The 17,929-nt window shown below is 37.8% G+C and overlaps 1 long non-coding RNA gene across 1 annotated transcript in view; it reads left to right on the top strand.

Moving 5' to 3' along the window:
• The first annotated feature begins 276 nt into the window (after positions 1–276).
• Positions 277–17,929, top strand: part of LOC120533853 — a 73,605-nt gene continuing 55,952 nt past the window's right edge. The window contains exons 1-2 of the long non-coding RNA XR_005634636.1: positions 277–553; positions 5,572–5,699. This is a non-coding gene — a long non-coding RNA (uncharacterized LOC120533853). The remainder of the gene's footprint in view (positions 554–5,571; positions 5,700–17,929) is intronic.

The raw sequence follows: 17,929 nt of genomic DNA, 5'->3' as shown, positions 1-17,929 counted from the left end.
TGGGAAATTGCTGACACAAGATAATCTAGATATGGACTTGACAAAAAAAGCTACCCACTTTAAATGATCTAAATGCACTTGTGGCAGTTGCTATCAAGTAGTTATTCTTTAAGAAATGGTGTAGAATCATGATGTTTTCATTTTGGCTTTGAAAATGATATTACTTCTGGTAGCTTGAAGCAGATTACCGCAGCAGACACCCGAGTGCTTATCACAACAAAACAACAGTAACTTCCTTAAGGGAGCTGCTTTCATCCCCCCTACTCTATGCAACTCTTGACAAGTTTGTATTTGATAGGCTACATTTGTTTGTCTAATCTATCTTAAAGAAATAGACTATTTATTCTCTGGAATTGCACATCAAATTTCTAGCCTTTTCGGCCCTGACATCCTTTTACTAGAACATAAACATGCAGCCGTTTTTGTAAAGCAGAGATATATTTGCAGCCGTTGGAACCGGGAGTACTACTTTAGGGCAGACCGGAGAGACTGCCATACAGTCCGTGAAACACGGAACTGAAAATGGACGCTTCCAGACTATGTGCACTGCATAGTAAGTAGCTGCACTTTCAATTTTATTACCTCAAGTAGATTGAAGTATTTGGCAGCTATTGTATATTAATAGTGTTTTTTTTTTTTTTTGTTTTTTTTATTTTTGAGCTTCCTAGACACCCCAAAGTTAGAATATTTCACAAAATATTTTTTCCCCATAAAAACAGAAAATCCCGGGCCAAAAGGGCTAGCTTAATATATTACTCATTGCACTTACTCTTATAATTATTATTTTTTGCTTTTATGAAATTTTTATAGTTCTTATAAAACTATTATAGACTAATGCATGTACTGTATTGTAATTGACTAAAAGCTAGTATGTTTATAAAACTAACTTTAAAATAAGGAATGATCTTGATGAAGATAATTCTTCATTGTAATATTCCTATACATTTTCCATAAAAATATTAGCTTAATCTTGAGCCTAATGGCTTTATGTTATCTCATACTCTTAAAGAAATGACCCTTGCATAAAAAACCCTTTTATTATAGACTATGTGTTTCCCTTAATCCAGTCATATTTTAAATTATATAATACAACATTGCAAAGTCTTTATGATGATAGAAACTAAAAACACATTAATGGCTAAAATAAAGATTGATTGACTGCCAGATATTGTTGATCATAAAATAAACATCCATAAATGGTCATGTCTGGATTAGAATAAAAAGAAACTTAAACAATTTAGATTTGTTGAAAGCTAATGTTTTTTAATGATAGCTTGTATGCTTCCAGTGCTGAACTCCAAAACTACCACCTGTTTTTCATTAACCGCAAATTCACTTTCCAAATTTAAACACACTCATGCAATGGCTAGATGTACAGAACTTGTACCTCCAAATGAAAAATACTTAAAAAATGTTTAGTGCTTGTTCTGGCTTAAAAGCTTGGTGGCAGGATTTTTTAATGTTGTAATATAAATGTATTAAAGCTGAAGAGGCATGGTGTCTGTAGGTTTCATTGTAATCACTGTGTATTTTGAAGTCTTGTTCTTGCCATACATTAACTTTACAATTACATTATGGTGATTCTTTTGTTTTGGTTTACACAATAATGAGTTGTTCTTTTAATAGATTAAACACACTTAAAATTCTAACAATTATATTTTGCCTCAGGTGACCCAGTGGTAAGTACTGCCATATCATAATCTTGAGAGATTGTGTCTCAATACTAGCCAGATCACAGTCTCTGTCAAATCTGTATGCTCTCTCTTTACCTAATAATTTTTCAGGTACTCCAGTTTTAATTCACATTTCTAAGTTGTGCAGATTAGGCTGACTGGTGTGGGTTTTACCTTGTGATGGACTAATACCCCATACAGAGTTAATTTCTGCCTTGTGCTGAAAGTTTCTGGGTTCAGCATGGAATAAGCAAGTTCAGAAAATCAGTCTTTGAATGTTCTTGTAGTTGACATCCCTCTTTAGACTCAAAAACTCTTGAACACTGGGTATTTCTGCTATATTTCAGATGCCAGCTTGCCTTATATATCTTCTACCACAAAGTAACATCTAGAAGGCTTTATCTATGCTAATGGCAAATTCAAAAGAGTGCAGTGTCAGTCATAATCCATTTCTGGTTAAGAGCATTGATAATTAATCAAGTGGTGATCTAGTCTTGTCCCTGTGAAGCAAGTCTCTTACTTGCTCTTTGAAGGAATTGGATGTTGCACAGTCACTGACCCATTTTCCTCCTCAATCCTGGAATGTGGAAAAAACCAAGGTAGAAGACAACTAATGGCACAATCATCATGCTTTCCAGCCTTTAAAAAAATGAGCCCAACAAAACCAATGGAAGGTACGCTGAATGTATCAACCCTGTATTTTACTATTTTCTCGATGTTTTTTCCAACATTCTTGACAAACAAGGTTTTCCCATTTGGTACCTCAGTCCTTCATACAGTATATCTATTTGTTTGTTTTCTTTTGCATCATGTAACTCCAATTGGGATTTTTCATATTGTTAAACACTTCTAGTGTTGTCGCCTTTTTTGGAATGAAAACTTGGCCTTGTCAATAAAGGGGACTCCTTCACCTTATGTGATTCTTCTTGTAAAAGAGTCATTTCTCTTCATCTCAGTTGTAATCAAATTCCCCAAACATTTACCCTTAAATTGAAGTGTGCTTGTATCTTCTAAACTGGTGATTCTGGTTCACAATACCAATGTAGCAGGCATGGTGTGTCATCAAAAGGAGTCACTACTACTATGGAAAGCAAACTTGTGATCTAAGTGAAAGGCAGAATATGTACCTCTTAGTCAATCAAGAGAAAATAAAAACCTATTTTACACAATGAAATATTCAAGTTTATGAGTTCAAGTATATACAGGATGAGTCAAAATTATGTTAACACTAAACAAATTATTTTTATCTCGACCATACCTTTCTAGGTCAATAGGTTGTGGTGGACCATTGCCAAGGCATCCTTATTCCCCTGAACCTGTGATTTCTGGTTATGGAGTATGGTGAAGGTGCATGTGTATAGCAGGAACATCCGTGATATCAATGACCTGAAGGACAGAATATGGACTGTGGTATCATCTATTCCCAATGAAATGTGTGTCCGGGCTTTAAATGGTACTGTTGCTCGTTGGTTTTTATGTGTTGAACATGATGGCGAACAGGTCGAGACATTCCTGTAAATCATTTTGCATATATGAAATATATTTTGTGAAGAAATCATTTCCGCCATTCAAATGTTAACATAATTTTGACTCGCCCTGTAATTTGGAACAGTTTCTCATCACCAGAACCAAGTTTAAAAAGACAAAAAAAAAAGATCATGGCCTCACGAAGAAGAAGAAGCCTGGATACCTGGCTTTTGAAAGTGGATGCTGCAGTAATGACTGAAAGCAGAGACAAGCATATCTCAATAATTTGCCTATTAAGGTGCAGTCTAAGATGAATTAGTGGATTTTAGTACTGTGCTTTTTAATTTGAGAAACCTGCACAGTACACATAAGGCACAGAACATACAACATACAGTATATTTGAACAGATACTCCTAAATACATAGAGAAGAATTAAAATATTAATAAATTGTTTAGTGACCTCAACAGAGTAAGATTAAGTAAAGATAAGATACTACAAGATAAAATAAGGCCACCGTCAAAAAAATGATATACAGGTAAAATCTCTCTGATACAAATTCTTGAAAATCAGGATGACTATGGTATTTTTGTAAGCTTGATGACCTATGGCAGCTCACGCCTTACTGGACCTTATACAATGTACCACTTTCAGGTTTGCCCATATAACGTGGTAACCAAGGAAAAGTTTCAATAATTTAGTATTCCATTAAAACAATGTTTGGGATATGAGATCTAGTGTTAATAATGAGCAAGTGAAAAGATCAAGTAAGACAGACATACAGTAATGCAGTTATTCCTTTTGTTATTGTAGCTGTACCCATCTCTGTACTAGCATATGTTTCATTTGCCTATGTTTTAAAAAATAAAAAACCTGGAAGCACATTCAATTGAGAGTTATGGAGCTTAGGTTAACAAAAATCATTAATGGACTGTAAATAATAAAAGGTTGTATTTCTAGTAAAACAATACATTTAAAAACAAAATGATTGCTGATATTTTTACATAAGCAGTTGTATTTAACATCTATTTAAAAATTTTGATAACAATTTTCAAAATTAAAATTAGATACATTAAGGATTTGCTGCAGAAATATATTTAACTGAGACCACACCAATAACAGCAATAAATAAAAAATACAAAACAAGAATAGAAAAGTGAAAGTAACTTTGATCAGGGGGGCTATGACAATTACTTCTCGATAAACTGCATGCACTGTATATCCAATGAACATATTTAGATATGTAAAAAGTGGACTTATAATGGATGTTAAGTTATGCAAAAATTATTAGTTTTATTAATACCTGTCCAGTGCCTTGGATTCCCACAGGGCTTCATGGGAGCCTTGTTGGATTCCATGGGTGCCACCAGGGGGTGCTGCAGGGACTGCGGAGCCCTACTTTGTAGAGGTTCTGCTTCACCTGGGAGTGCTACCGGACCACGTTGACAGGCCACTGGGTTCAGAATAAAAGAAGCCTGCGGCCACTGCTCCAAAAGCCAGAGTTGTGAGAAAGGTGACAAAGCTTGCTGGAGGAGGAGTGGAAGTGGATGGAGAAACAGACAGAGAGAAAAGAAAAAGAAAAAACTGTCATCGTTGTTCTACTGTGGTTGGTGTTTGTTGTACTGTGCTGTGCAGGTGGGAAACGAAAGGGAAGAGTACCCACAACTGAATAAAAGCCTGTGTGCATGAAAGAACTTGTGTCTGCCTCTATCTATGTAAGGTCTGGTGAGCTGGTACACCCCCTGCAGGCCATTTTATATATACAGTATAGTGGAATGAATAAACATAAGAGGTAAAAGGTTCGGTAGGTATAAAGAGGTATAAAAGGTTGAGAACACTAAAATTTGATCCCCATGTACTACAAGTAACTTGATAAAAACATGCTGTAAATGCAGTGCAGTAACATCTTCTTCAGATGCATCTGTTGTCGACTAACTTTAAGATGGCAGATGATCCAGTTTTCAGGATTGGGGAGATGAAGCGGTGGGTTCAGGAGGTCTAAAGTTGGAAATGACATCATTGGTGTTAAATTTGTCAATCATCTGTTCTACACAGTAGAAAAGTTGTTAAGTGACAATATGTGGCTCCGAGTGGAACTACTGCTTATGTAGTGGCATATTTTTTAAACATTTATACTGTATTTTTCTGGTTTATTTTTGCAATTCAAATATCCAGTATTGAGTTCTAATATTTTATGCTGACCTCTGAAAACTTTATATGCACAATTAGTTGTGTAAAAACATATCAAAAAACTATTACAATTATTGGATATATTTTCAATTATTTCACTTTACAGCACAAATGAGACAGGAGTCATTAAAAAAGGTGTATTTCATTCAGGCAAAGAACTGTAATACTTATACCACATATCAAAAAGAAAAAACCTGACAAATCTTTCATTCATTCATTCACTTTCTGATCACTCCTTTTCAGCATAGAATGGCAGCGGCCCAGAGCTTTCCCTGACAGTGTTGGAGAAAAGAAAACAAACGCCCCAAGAAATTCTGTATGGATTAGAAATTGATCCAACTGTCTTATGAAAGATGAAGCTTGAGCTTGAGGTAATATATTTGTTCAATTATATTGCAATCAGTAGGGGTGCCACTGAGCTCAGACATAATCACAAACCTTTCCAGGTTTTTTTTATTTCCGGCTTTGAAGAAGAATCTATAAATTTTGCATGGCTGTGCCTCTCTGTTCACATAAAGGCAAATAAAAAGCATAATAACGTATATTCAAGCTTTCATATCATGCAGTTGTTAAAGGATTTTGTTAAATTTGTCATTTTAATTAATTTATGGAGGCCATTCTGGATATCTTTCCAAAATTAATACACTTCGTGATATTTTGTTTTTGTGCTTGATACCATGACATTTATCACACACTGTTAACTTTCTAATTGAGACTACTTGTCACATAAAATGAATCTTAAATGCACACTACATTGGTAAAACTCTAGCTAAATGCCTTTTTCAATGGTAATGCAAAACAGATTTTATTGTTTTTGGATGCCCGTGAATTGCAACACTTCCCTGTTTAACAGTAATCATCTCTGCTATACTATTTTAACTTTCTTTTTTTTAATAATTCAGATTAAATCTTGAAGGGTAGTCACCACAAAACTGTGATTAAATTTGATACTGGGGAGCAGAAGAGTTGAAGAATTTGTAATTGATTTTGAAATGAAATAAGTGTACTCTAGGTGGAATGTATGTTAATTTCTGTTTTTCATTGTAACTTATCAGCAGCCCTCAGATATGAGATGGTGAGCCATAACATGAGCAATTAATTGAAAGATGTTATCAGCCTGTTGTTATTCAAGTTGGCACCAGATTGAACACACAAGGGAAAATAGAGGTTGAAAGACCCTGTCTATCAGAATTTCAAGGGAGAAAAATGAGGCTGAGTCCCAATGGAAGTATTCAAGTCAATGATTAGTCTTGAGGAGTAGTCTCGATGATTTGAGAGTTAATGGCTCTGGTAACACTCTCAAAGACAACATAGTTAAATGGAAAACTTTTTAAGGTGACCTTTACCAAGTAAAAACAGTAAAAGTCCTGGTGCTTCCACCACATTGGAGTTATATTTTATTAACCATAGTGGAATTATAACATTGCATGGAGCCCTTTCAGCAAATTACTAGAAGTATGTGTAAAAAAGGACTAACAGTTTTTATTAGGGCATCCAGCAGTACAGTAGAAGCTCTTGTTTTCTTTTTAAAAAAATTAGGGATTGTATCTAATTATATCTCTGATTATTGGCATTAATAATGTTGTTAATGAATAAAATCAAAGCATCCAACATATTAGTTGTAAGAGCCATTTCCTAGTCATTTAAGTTATATTAACTTCTATTAAATGTTTGCCTATACATATATTAGTGCATAGTCTATGGGAGGTTCCTGCAACGCCCATAAGATGAATTGAATTGGTATATTCTAACTATTTTTTGTCTCTCTGACTACAGAATAGTCTCAGTTAGTGACCTGTCCTGCCATGTGTAAGGCAGGTAGGGCACATGGTTTTAAACCGTACCTTATGTGCTCAATAGTATGATAGTTAACATGCTCAATTGAACAAGCAGTGCTGTAGGTTTAGAGTGTACTGAAGGCGAAGTAAAGCATCTTTAGGTATAGGAACAACTGAGGTTTGACAAGAAAAGCTAAGTTTAGAGAAGAAACATTTTTTCAATTTCTGTTGCCTTTTATTCTACGCGTGGAACAAATTTTTTTCTTTATTCTTATGTGGATTGTTTGCTTTGAATCTTCACTAATTCTTTCAAAACAAAACTTTTGGACTGAGAGATTTCTTTTACCACATGTTTGACCCGTGCTTGATCCTGCCTTATTCACCAGCAGCTACATTTGTAAAACTGGATATAGAAAGTGATTACAATTTATTTGATTTAGAAGCAGAGAGCTGAATGGAAAAACAGTCTTTAAGACATCAGCTGGGCACTATGAGTATACAGTTATTCTGTATGGATTAAAAAGTGATCCAACAGTCTTTTATGAATGATAATTTTTTTTTTTAGCTAGAAGGGGGCTTCACTGAGCCCAAACACAATCACAACCAACACAGACACAGGTTCAAATATTGTCCCTTTTAGCAATAGCGTTACCTTGACATACAGGTAAGCAGGATCAAAATATAACAATATAGAAATAGAAAATTACAATTCCATGTTTCTCCTTCCTGTCCTCTGTTCTCCGACGCTGCTTCCACTGTCAAGTCACCCCCTTTATCTTTGGCCCAGAAGAGCTTCCGACAGCGAATGTCCTAGCCCCAGAAGTTTTCCCAGGACAGACAGGAGTCCCTTTAAGTTGGTATCATATTTCCCTGCATTGCCTCTTGGTGGCACCCATGTACTCCAGGACTCCAACTCCCAGGATGCCTTGTGGGTATCTGAAGGGAACCCAAATCCCAGGGATTCTGCACCCAGTTTATTGGGAGATTCAGTACCCATATGTAGTTGACTCCTCTGGTTCTTCAAAAATACTGGCCGGGTAAGGATTCCCGTTCCCATCCAGTCAAAAAGCCTGTCCTTCCTTATTTCTTGATAGTAGCAACCCGTCCGGACAAGGAATCAAGCTCTGGGATGCCCATCTATCACCTGCGGCACTCACAATATATAAAACATTACAGGAGGTACATAGTCTAAACAGACTGTAAGCAAGGCCAGGATTTTTAAGCAGTGAGGCAAGAACACTAATCACCACACCACCATAATGTATTTCTTTAAATCAACACAAGCTGTTCAGTCCATGTATCCAGTCTGTGCCTACTTCAGATGCTAGCAAAACTGCTGTGTAAGAGTTTTGTCAGTAAAAGCCTGGCACAGCATAATGCCGAAAAGCAATTAAGAAATTGAAACTGCAAAATATAATTGCTCCAATGTTAGCAGCAACAGTTTTTTTTAAATAGCAAGCTGGACTGCATAATATTACAAAACTAAACAAATCTGTTATTTGAGAATGACTCTATTGTATTTCACTTTTTGTGCATACAGCATTGATGATTTAACTCAATAAGAAATTTAATCAGCCATCAGTTACAAATAAAGCATTGAAAAACCCAGTTACACTGCTGCTGGTACCCATACATTATATTATAAATTACTACACGTTCGTAGATGGAACACTGTTGGGGATGCATTCAAGTTGCTTAATGTCAGACCTTTTTGTTAAATAAATCAGATTAAGATCAAATATTTTCAATAATTATACTGTACACCAGTAATTGAAAAAAAAAAAATTTTAGCATGGAATTGCAATAAAGAAACAAAGCTTGAATGAACCATGTGACCCTTGAGGACGGCTGGACATGCACTAGGGTAGATTTTGTTTTTTTCTGTCATCCCTCTTAAAACACCACTACCTGAACAATCAATGATTGCATGTACTCACAAGAACCCAGTAACTTCATCCTAATGCCATTGTCACATTACAGCCCTTCTAGGTATGTCAGGCTTCCCAACAGACGTTACTGATCTCATCAACAATGTCAATTTAAAAGACCAAAAATCTATGGGCATGTCAAAATTAGCATCTGCCCGATGACTTTCCAGGGCAATCATGCTCACCCTTTTTTCTGACTGCCAATTCTGCGCTGCCTGAAGGAGCCAGAACGACTGTCTCCTATTCACTAAGATTATGTAAATGAAGGCTATAACTGAAAATCGCTGGAAAAGTCATTGAATGTGACATGGTCTTAAGTGAGAAATGTCCATGAGGAAGTTTCCCGTCCAGTATAGATGGTATTCCTTACTGAGTTGACTGTGGCTGAAGACACTGGTGGACCAAGCATGTCCATTTTCTTTGAAGATATGAAGAACCTCTTGATTAGCTAGACTGTCCATATTGGACAGACCATCCAGCAGACCTAAACTGCTTAATGAAAGAGGTTGAAAAGCAGCAGAAGGTTGTGTCTTTGATTATCAAATAATGGACACAGAGAAACAAATACCATAGAAACAATGTCCATATTAACCGTGATTATGCAGAATGCAGGGAATGAGTTACAACATCAGGTTTTGGTAAAAGTTAATGCCAGTTATATTTTAAGAGAGAGAGTTAAGAGATGCCTCAGAATCATTTCTTCCCATGGGAATGTATCTTGTCAATGGCCTCTAATATTGAAATTCTTCAATTATGCTGACTGTTGTTCTTCAAGAAGCTTGGAAAATATCCAATTTATCTTATGATGAGAAGTTTTTGTTTTTTCTTTGCCCCAAACCCGAGGATTTTAGCTCTGCAATGGCTTAAAACAGCAAGGTCTTAGCTCTTGTAATTTAAAGAGCCCATAAAGTGGTGCTGTAGTTGCCTTAAGAATTCAGTCCATCTTAAACGTCATCTTGCCTTTTGCACATGATTAAGTAACGGAAGCAATTAACAATTTCTAGGCCACTGACATTTTTACTTATACAGTAATAGCTTTTTCTGTCTTCTCTGGTCTACAGTATACAGACAGCTGCTTGTTCTGCCTCCTGTGGGAGAATGAAATAGGAAAAAGAAGATTTACAGTATATTCCTACTTAATTTACAATCTGAAGCTCAATAACTGTTACCATTAGATCTGTTTCTATCGATTTGTGTTATCAGTTTTCATCTTTGGTACTGTCTCTAGTCCTGGTATTTTTTTTTTTTTATTAATTTGTGGATGTATCCTTTCGTACCTCATTTATATTGTTTTATAAATTTTTAATCTGAAAGGGCACAGCTTTTACAGCTGGCAGATTCTCCTGTTTACGTGGCATTCTTCAGTTATTGGGTGATAAGATCATTAGTGCTGGTAACCTTGAGGAGACAGGTTTTGCACAGGTTAGTTGCTTCCCCAGGGACGTGTTAATTTATGACTTAAATGAGGTCCTAACATATGTTTATTTTGTTGTGCGAATATGAGTACTAATTTGTTGCCAGTTTTCATTGTGAATTATACTGTATTTTATTTTTTTAATACATTTTTGGGTGGGAGCTGCACCTATGTGAATTAGGGAATAAACAGTTCATATGTTTAATTTATAGGGACTGTTTAATGTTTTTTTAAGGACAACTGCAGATGCATGTGCAGCTGGCACTTTGGGAGTTGTGGCAATTCTTTTATGCCCATGGCTGTTTTAACATATGGGCACAATGGGCACTGGCCGAGGATCACTGGAGCATAAGGGCCTATGATGTTTCTGATGCCTATGTTTGTTTCTGTTTTGCTATCAAAACAGGGGCCCCATCACACTACTTTGCCTGGGAGCCAACAATGCTGATAAGACAGCCCTGTTAAGTCCTTCTCTTTAGTTGTAACCCCAGTGTTTTGTTTCATGTTCTGTCATTTTTTGCCCCACTGACTCATTTATTGATTGCATCTTTCAATATTTTCTAGCCTTAAGTTAAATATAAAAACATCAGGCATCCTTGACAATCTGTGGTGCAAGACAGTCCAAAAATCTGCCTGACAAAAAGAAGCAATGCTGCTCTCCAAGGAGGTGTTACATGTTTCTGCTTATTCCAGGTGTTGTTTTTTGCTCATTCTCACAGAACATAAACTGCACATTTTAATTTTTGGCTTGGATCACTCTGGCATATTTTTTGCTTGCTGGTGAAGATAAACCCATCATGCTACGTTTTATGGAAATTCCCTGATCTAAGTATTTTTTGCCTGGTAAACTTTTTTATTTAAAAATACTTTTCTTTAAGACATACCTTTTATTTTAGACCAATGGTTCCCATCTTTTTCTATGACCCACACCCGTTTGATTTATGCTTACACCAATACAAATATAATTTTACTTTTGAAGCTGAAGAAGTTACATTTCTAATTTTTGAAACACAAATTGAACCACATACAATACTGAAGACAAGACAGAGGGACTGAGCTGGGAAAGATGTGCAGCAGGTTAGGGTAATGAAGTATAAAGATGGAAACGTACTCAGAAGCAAGGAGAGTGTGTTGAGCAGATGGAAAGAGTACTTTGAGAGGCTTATGAATGAAGAGAACGAGAGAGAGAAGAGGTTGGATGATGTGGAGATACTGAATCAGGAAGTGCAAAGGATTAGCAAGGAGGAAGGAAGGACAGCTATGAAGAGGATGAAAAATGGAAAGGCCGTTGGTCCAGATGACATGTCTGTGGAAACGTAGAGGTGTTCAGGAGGAATGGCACTGGAGTTTTTAACCAGGTTGTTTAATGAATTCTTGGAAAGTGAGAGGATGCCTGAGGAGTGGAGAGGAAGTGTACTGGTGTCAATATTTAAGAATAAGAGGGATGTGCAGAACTACAGTCACTACAGGGGGATAAAACTGATGAGCCACAGCATGAAGTTGTGGGAAAGAGTAGTGGAAGCTAAGTTAAGAAGCGAGGTGATGATTAGTGAGCAGCAGTATGGTTTCATGCCAAGAAAGAGCACCACAGATGCGATGTTCGCTCTGAGGATGTTGATGGAGAAGTATAGAGAAGGCCAGAAGGAGTTGCATTGCATCTTTGTGGACCTGGAAAAAGTATATGACAGGGGCTCCCTCATGAGGAGTTGTGGTATTGTATGAGGAAGTCGGTGGTGGCAGAGAAGTATGTAAGAGTTGTACAGGCTATGTACGAGGGAAGTGTGACCGTGGTGAGGTCTGCGGTAAGAGTGACAGATGCATTTAAGGTGGAGGTAGGATTACATTAGGGATCGGTTCTGAGCCCTTTCTTATTTGAAATGGTGATGGACAGGTTGACAGACGAGATTACACAGGAGTTCCCGTGGACAATGATGTGTGCTGATGACATTGTGATCTGTAGTGATAGTAGGGAGCAGGTTGAGGAGACACTGGAGAGGTGGAAATATGCTCTAGAGAGGAGAGAAATGAGGGTCAGTAGGAACAAGACAGAATACATATGTGTAAATGAGAGGGAGGTCAGTGGAATAGTGAGGATGCAAAGAGTAGAGTTGGTGAAGGTGGATGAGTTTAAATACTTGGGATCAACAGTACAGAGTAATGGGGATTGTGGAAGAGAGGTGAAAAAGAGTGCAGGCAGGGTGGAATGGGTGGAGAAGAGTGTCAGGAGTGATTTGTGACAGACGGATATCAGCAAGAGTGAAAGGGAAGGTCTACAGGACGGTAGTGAGACCAGCTATGTTATATGGGTTGGCGAGATTGCATTGGTTTGGACATGTGCAGAGGAGAGATGCTGAGTATATTGGGAGAATGATGCTAGGGATAGAGCTGCCAGGGAAGAGAAAAAGAGGAAGGCCTAAGGGAAGGTGTATGGATGTGGTGAGAGAGGACATGCAGATGATGGGTGTAACAGAGCAAGATACAGAGGACAGGAAGATATGAAAAAAGATGATCTGCTGTTGCAACCCCTAACAGGAGCAGCCGAAAGAAGAAGACGACGACAATACAGAGGATGAATAAACTGAACTGAAAGAAATAAGCTTTTAACGTAGTGCATAAAATTTAAAAATATAAACTGAGCAACTGACCATTATAAATCTCAAAAATCTTGTGAATCTATCCCCCGCGAAGCTTTGAGCACCACAAGCAAATGAGACACAATCAATGATCGAAGCATTTGGGGGATTGGAGACCACTATGCAGCAATGGGTGCTGGCACACCACTAAGAAATGAAACATAGTCAATGAGCTTTGTCCCCACCACCTGCACTGCAGTTCAGAAACTTATGTGCCGCACATTTAAAATTACTGCACTCCTGCTAGGATCGCCAGCAGGAGAGATGGATTCAAGCAAGCAGCAGGTTCTGCATCCAGTTCAATCCTTCTTGTGGCAAAAATGTCAATAAACCTCGAAATCGGTGACATTTCACAATCAGGGCTTGCACAGAAATCAATACTAGATCCCACTTTCTCTACAGATCATTGCAAGGTTCACATTCCATGAAAAGTTATTCGCCTTTACAAACACTTGTCCTGCAACAAGGACCCGCGAGAATGCGCACTTCTGCGTCTCATTCACAGGTAACAATTATGCATGCTAGCTTGATTCTTTTCATATAATAGAACAGGAGCACTAAATAATAAATGACCTTTACATTATGACACACTGCAAGACACCAATTGCACCTTAATAAAGTCAGACAACACATCTTGCTCAATGTTGGCATATCGTGACACAGCATTCCTCTTTGTTGCACCTCCTGAGGGTGCAGGCACCCCAGGTTGGGATCCCCTGTTCTAGAATGAGTTATATTTTTATCTCACACGTTTGCTTGTTACTCTGTCCTTTCCAATCAAAATGTGTTTTCTCCCAAGTTTTACTTACTTTTCTTACATGACACTTTACTCTGGAAGACTTTTTTGTAACATCTAAACCTGAGGAATCTTTGGTTTGTTGATTAGCTCTGGGTGGCTGTCATGGATGCTATTTAAAACTTTCATATAGAGTCCACCATAGGTGTGAGTTGCTCTCAAACACAAAGATTTCTGAGTTTTAATAAAGTCATATTGATCATAAGAAAAGACATTTTGTCACTTTCAACCTAATTATGCTTTATTATAGATACTTGGAAATTATGTTGGACTATCCTCACTGGTTCGGTGTGGTTTACTTCATACTAGGGATGAGAACGTGTCTTCAAGCACTTGAGTACATGAAAGTGCACCCAAGCATTCGAGGGTGAAAAGCATAGACATATTGCAACAAATTGTACACTGAAATTTGAATTCCTTTTAATATATGCTAACCGAGTACATAACTGACAACAGTGCATTGCGTACAGCATGCTCTGTCTTTTCCAGATACATTTTCAATAGGCAATAAAAAAATGAAGTTAAATTGGCACTGGGTAAGAAATTTGAGGGTGGGTGGTACATTCCAGTTTCCCAGAGTGCTGCGCTTCATCACAGTCAGGAGTGTGCTAGGTTTATAAGTGGAGAGATGAACAAGTAGTGAGGTATAGAGACATTTTGAACAGCTTGACCAAAGCACTGTTCAGTGCAAAGCTGTGCCAAATAAACCTCGGATGCCATAATACAAGGAGCACAGTGCATCACTACCTTTTTTAGACATAAAATGTCTATGGATGCTGATAGAAGTAAGCCTACAACTAACAAAACCAGCACTATTTCACACATTAATTCTAAATGAAAATGTCTGATGCTAGTAGAGTGGAAATAACAATGCACCTAGCAGCTGTAATGATTTCTAAAGACATCCTATTACGTAGTTATGTAGAGGGTGAAGACTTTAAGGAACTCTTGCATTATATTGAACCCCAAAACAATATACCTTTGCAAAAAAATATAGCTACCAGAATAGATGAGCTTTACAAAAAGAGCACATTTTGTCTTAAAACTAGACTTTCAAAGACAGAAAGTGTGACTATAACCACTGATTCATGGACCTCTTATTCTTATGTTAAAATAGCATGGCACTTTATCAATGAAGAATAGGCCTGTACTGGAACTGGAAACACAAAGCTTTGATAAAAGACTCATATCATAGGACATTGACAATTACCTTATGGAGGCAACCGGAAAATGTGGACATCTGAGAATGTGGAAACTTGTGTTCATGATAACGTGAGTAACATGGTTCAAGCAAACCAAGGTCTGAGTTGGTACCATGCTTCACCCACACACTTCAGCCTGCCAGTGTAAACTGTTTTATAACTGCAAGCAACAGGCTGGTAGTCCTCTTTCACTACAGCACAATAGTGACAATTGCACTTGAAGAGAAACAAGAACAGCAAAATGTATCCAGACCCAAACTTATTTAGGATTGTCGTATGCACTGGACCTCTGTCTTTGAAATGTTTGAGTATCTCTTTGAACAGGAATGGGCTCTGTCAGCACCCCACTCAGATTCGAATGTCACTAAATTATCAGACGTGAGAATTCTGTAACTGACAGATAAACACAACACAAGCAAACTGTTGAAGATTTAATCACAGTTCTTCACAACAGTGCTGTGCTATGAGATCCATGTGTACATTTCAATGGTGTATCCCATTACAAACAGCCTCCTCATTAGACACCTCAATGACAACAAGAGGTAGAATCCAAGTGAGGGAACAATTTCAAAAAAGCAGTGACAGAGTATATGAAATGCCACATTGGCTCAGTGAGCCTGCAATTTTCTGTAAAGGTGACCACAATGTTAAATCCAAGACCTTAGCATTTCAGGTTTTTTGAGCCTGACAAAGTGTGACCAAGAACGATTCCAAGAAAAAGATGCCTCCTTAACCGCTAAAAACATATAGGTCACAAATGAATCGTCAGCATTGGCCATGGCATTGAACACTCTCCTTAGACAGGATCACGGCATGACAGACAATTCACAACAAAATGAATTGCAAAGCTATTTTAATAAGCCATGTATTACACCTGGGCAAGAAACTGCCTTGGTGGAAAGAGTATCCAGATTGCTACCAAAAGTTAAGAGTTCTTGTGAAATTTTTTTTTTGTGTGCCTGCAATTGCTGTTCTTACTGAGCAAACCTTCAAATGTGCACCCGCCTGTCATAAGAACATGTGGATATATAATCTTAATGAATAAGAATATATAGTATAAATGCTGTCACCCTTTTTTGCTTTAGTTTACCAGATGGAATGTCCTAAGCTAGTTTTACTTTTTTCTCAAAGCATAATATGCACATTGAGGATCACTTTTTCAGCAATAAAAACAAAAAAAAAAAACAAAGAACTAAGTGATTAAACGAAAGTTCAATAAATAATATTTATACAGTACTTTACATGTGTGCTTATCAAATTCCCAACTCTGCCTGTGTGCCTCTTTCTCTCTGCAATTACATCTCAAAGTACTCAAGTACTCGTTTTTTTACCCTACAGATAATCAAATTAGCTGTGAACAATCCAGTCTCACTGAGATTGCACAGGTGGTGAAACAGCCGAGGTTAGGGAGGGCTACAGGTATCTATGGCATACAGGGTGAACTTCTCCAGGCTGGTGGTAAGGCTGTCCTCCATGCATTGCAAGCAATCTTTGTCTCCATTTGGGACTCGGGCATCAAACCAACTGACTGGAAACCGTCCCTACTTGGAAAGTGAAGGGTGATTGTCTGGATTGCGGCAACTATAGGGAGATAACACTGCTCTCAGTCCTTGCTAGGGTCATCCTCAATAGGATCTGTGATCACTCACTCATCTACCAGCTACCAGAGCTCTCTAGTTGTACGCCTAAGATGTCTACCATCCTGGCACTGACGGTTCCAATGGAGCGCAAACATGAATATTGGCAGAGTTTCTTTGCAGCCTTTGTCGATTTTCATAAACCATTCACCTCAGTTGATCAAGCTTCCCTGTGGGATGTCCTGAGACTTCACAGGATCCGCCCAAAGTTTCTGGATATCATGGCTGGCCTGTACACTGGTACTTTGAGTGCTGTGCAGAGCGGAGGCAGAACCTCTGCGTTTTTCCCAGTTGCTTCTGGGGTTTGTCAGGAGTGTGTTCTTGCTCCTACTCTGTTCAATGCTTGCATGGACTTGTTTTTGGGAAGGGTCATGGAGTTCAGTTGACAAAGAAAGACTCACTGAACTTGTCTTACTGACGATGCTGTGATCTTTGCACAGTCAATGAGAGAATGAGTGAGGAGTCGGAGTGTCATACTTGCAAATGCCCTGGAAACCAAGATCCTGGCCTTTTAACACTAGAATTACCAGAGTCTACGAGAAAACTCATAAATCCAGCCCACCTTAAATCCGTTCGCACCACTCCGTCAGCAGCTTTGTCCTGTAAATGTGCCGATTAAGACAAGCAGCCGGCTGTTTCATCTCCCACCGCCACAGAATGTTCACTAAGTTCTCCCAGCTCGTGCCTTGTTTGATTATCTGGGATTGAGTGAACTGCTGGGGTTTTAGAGTAGAAATAATAGATCGTTATTTGGAACACATGCATTTCATGTATGTTCCGTTTCTACAGTAATCTGTGTAAACACATTGTTAAAAAAAACATTTTCATATTTTAGTAATAAATGTTACAAAATGCAGGCATAAACTATAGAATATGTGAAGCTTGAAGTCCAAAGATCAAATAAACACTTTCACAAAAGGTTCAAGGACAATACAACAGCTTCTGTGGCAAAGTGGTAAGATTTGCTGATTTGTAATCAAAGGGCCACTGGTTCGATCCCCACTGCCTCCTATACAGGTATTTGCCATTTTCAGTAGTGAGCTGCTCTTATTGTTATTATACAGTACACACACATACATTTGGTTTGCGTCTGTAACAGACCGTGTACATTTATAGTACTGTACTTGTAAAAGTTACCTTTTTTCACTTTTATTCTCTGACTCACGATCAAGATACATACTCTGGTCTGGAGGTATAAAAGCAGACACACAAA

The sequence above is a fragment of the Polypterus senegalus genome, chromosome 8 (genome assembly GCF_016835505.1).
Source record: "Polypterus senegalus isolate Bchr_013 chromosome 8, ASM1683550v1, whole genome shotgun sequence".
Taxonomy (NCBI): Eukaryota; Metazoa; Chordata; class Cladistia; order Polypteriformes; family Polypteridae; genus Polypterus; species Polypterus senegalus.
The sequence above is the reverse complement of the archived record's forward strand: the minus strand, read 5'-3'. Positions and strand labels throughout refer to the sequence as shown.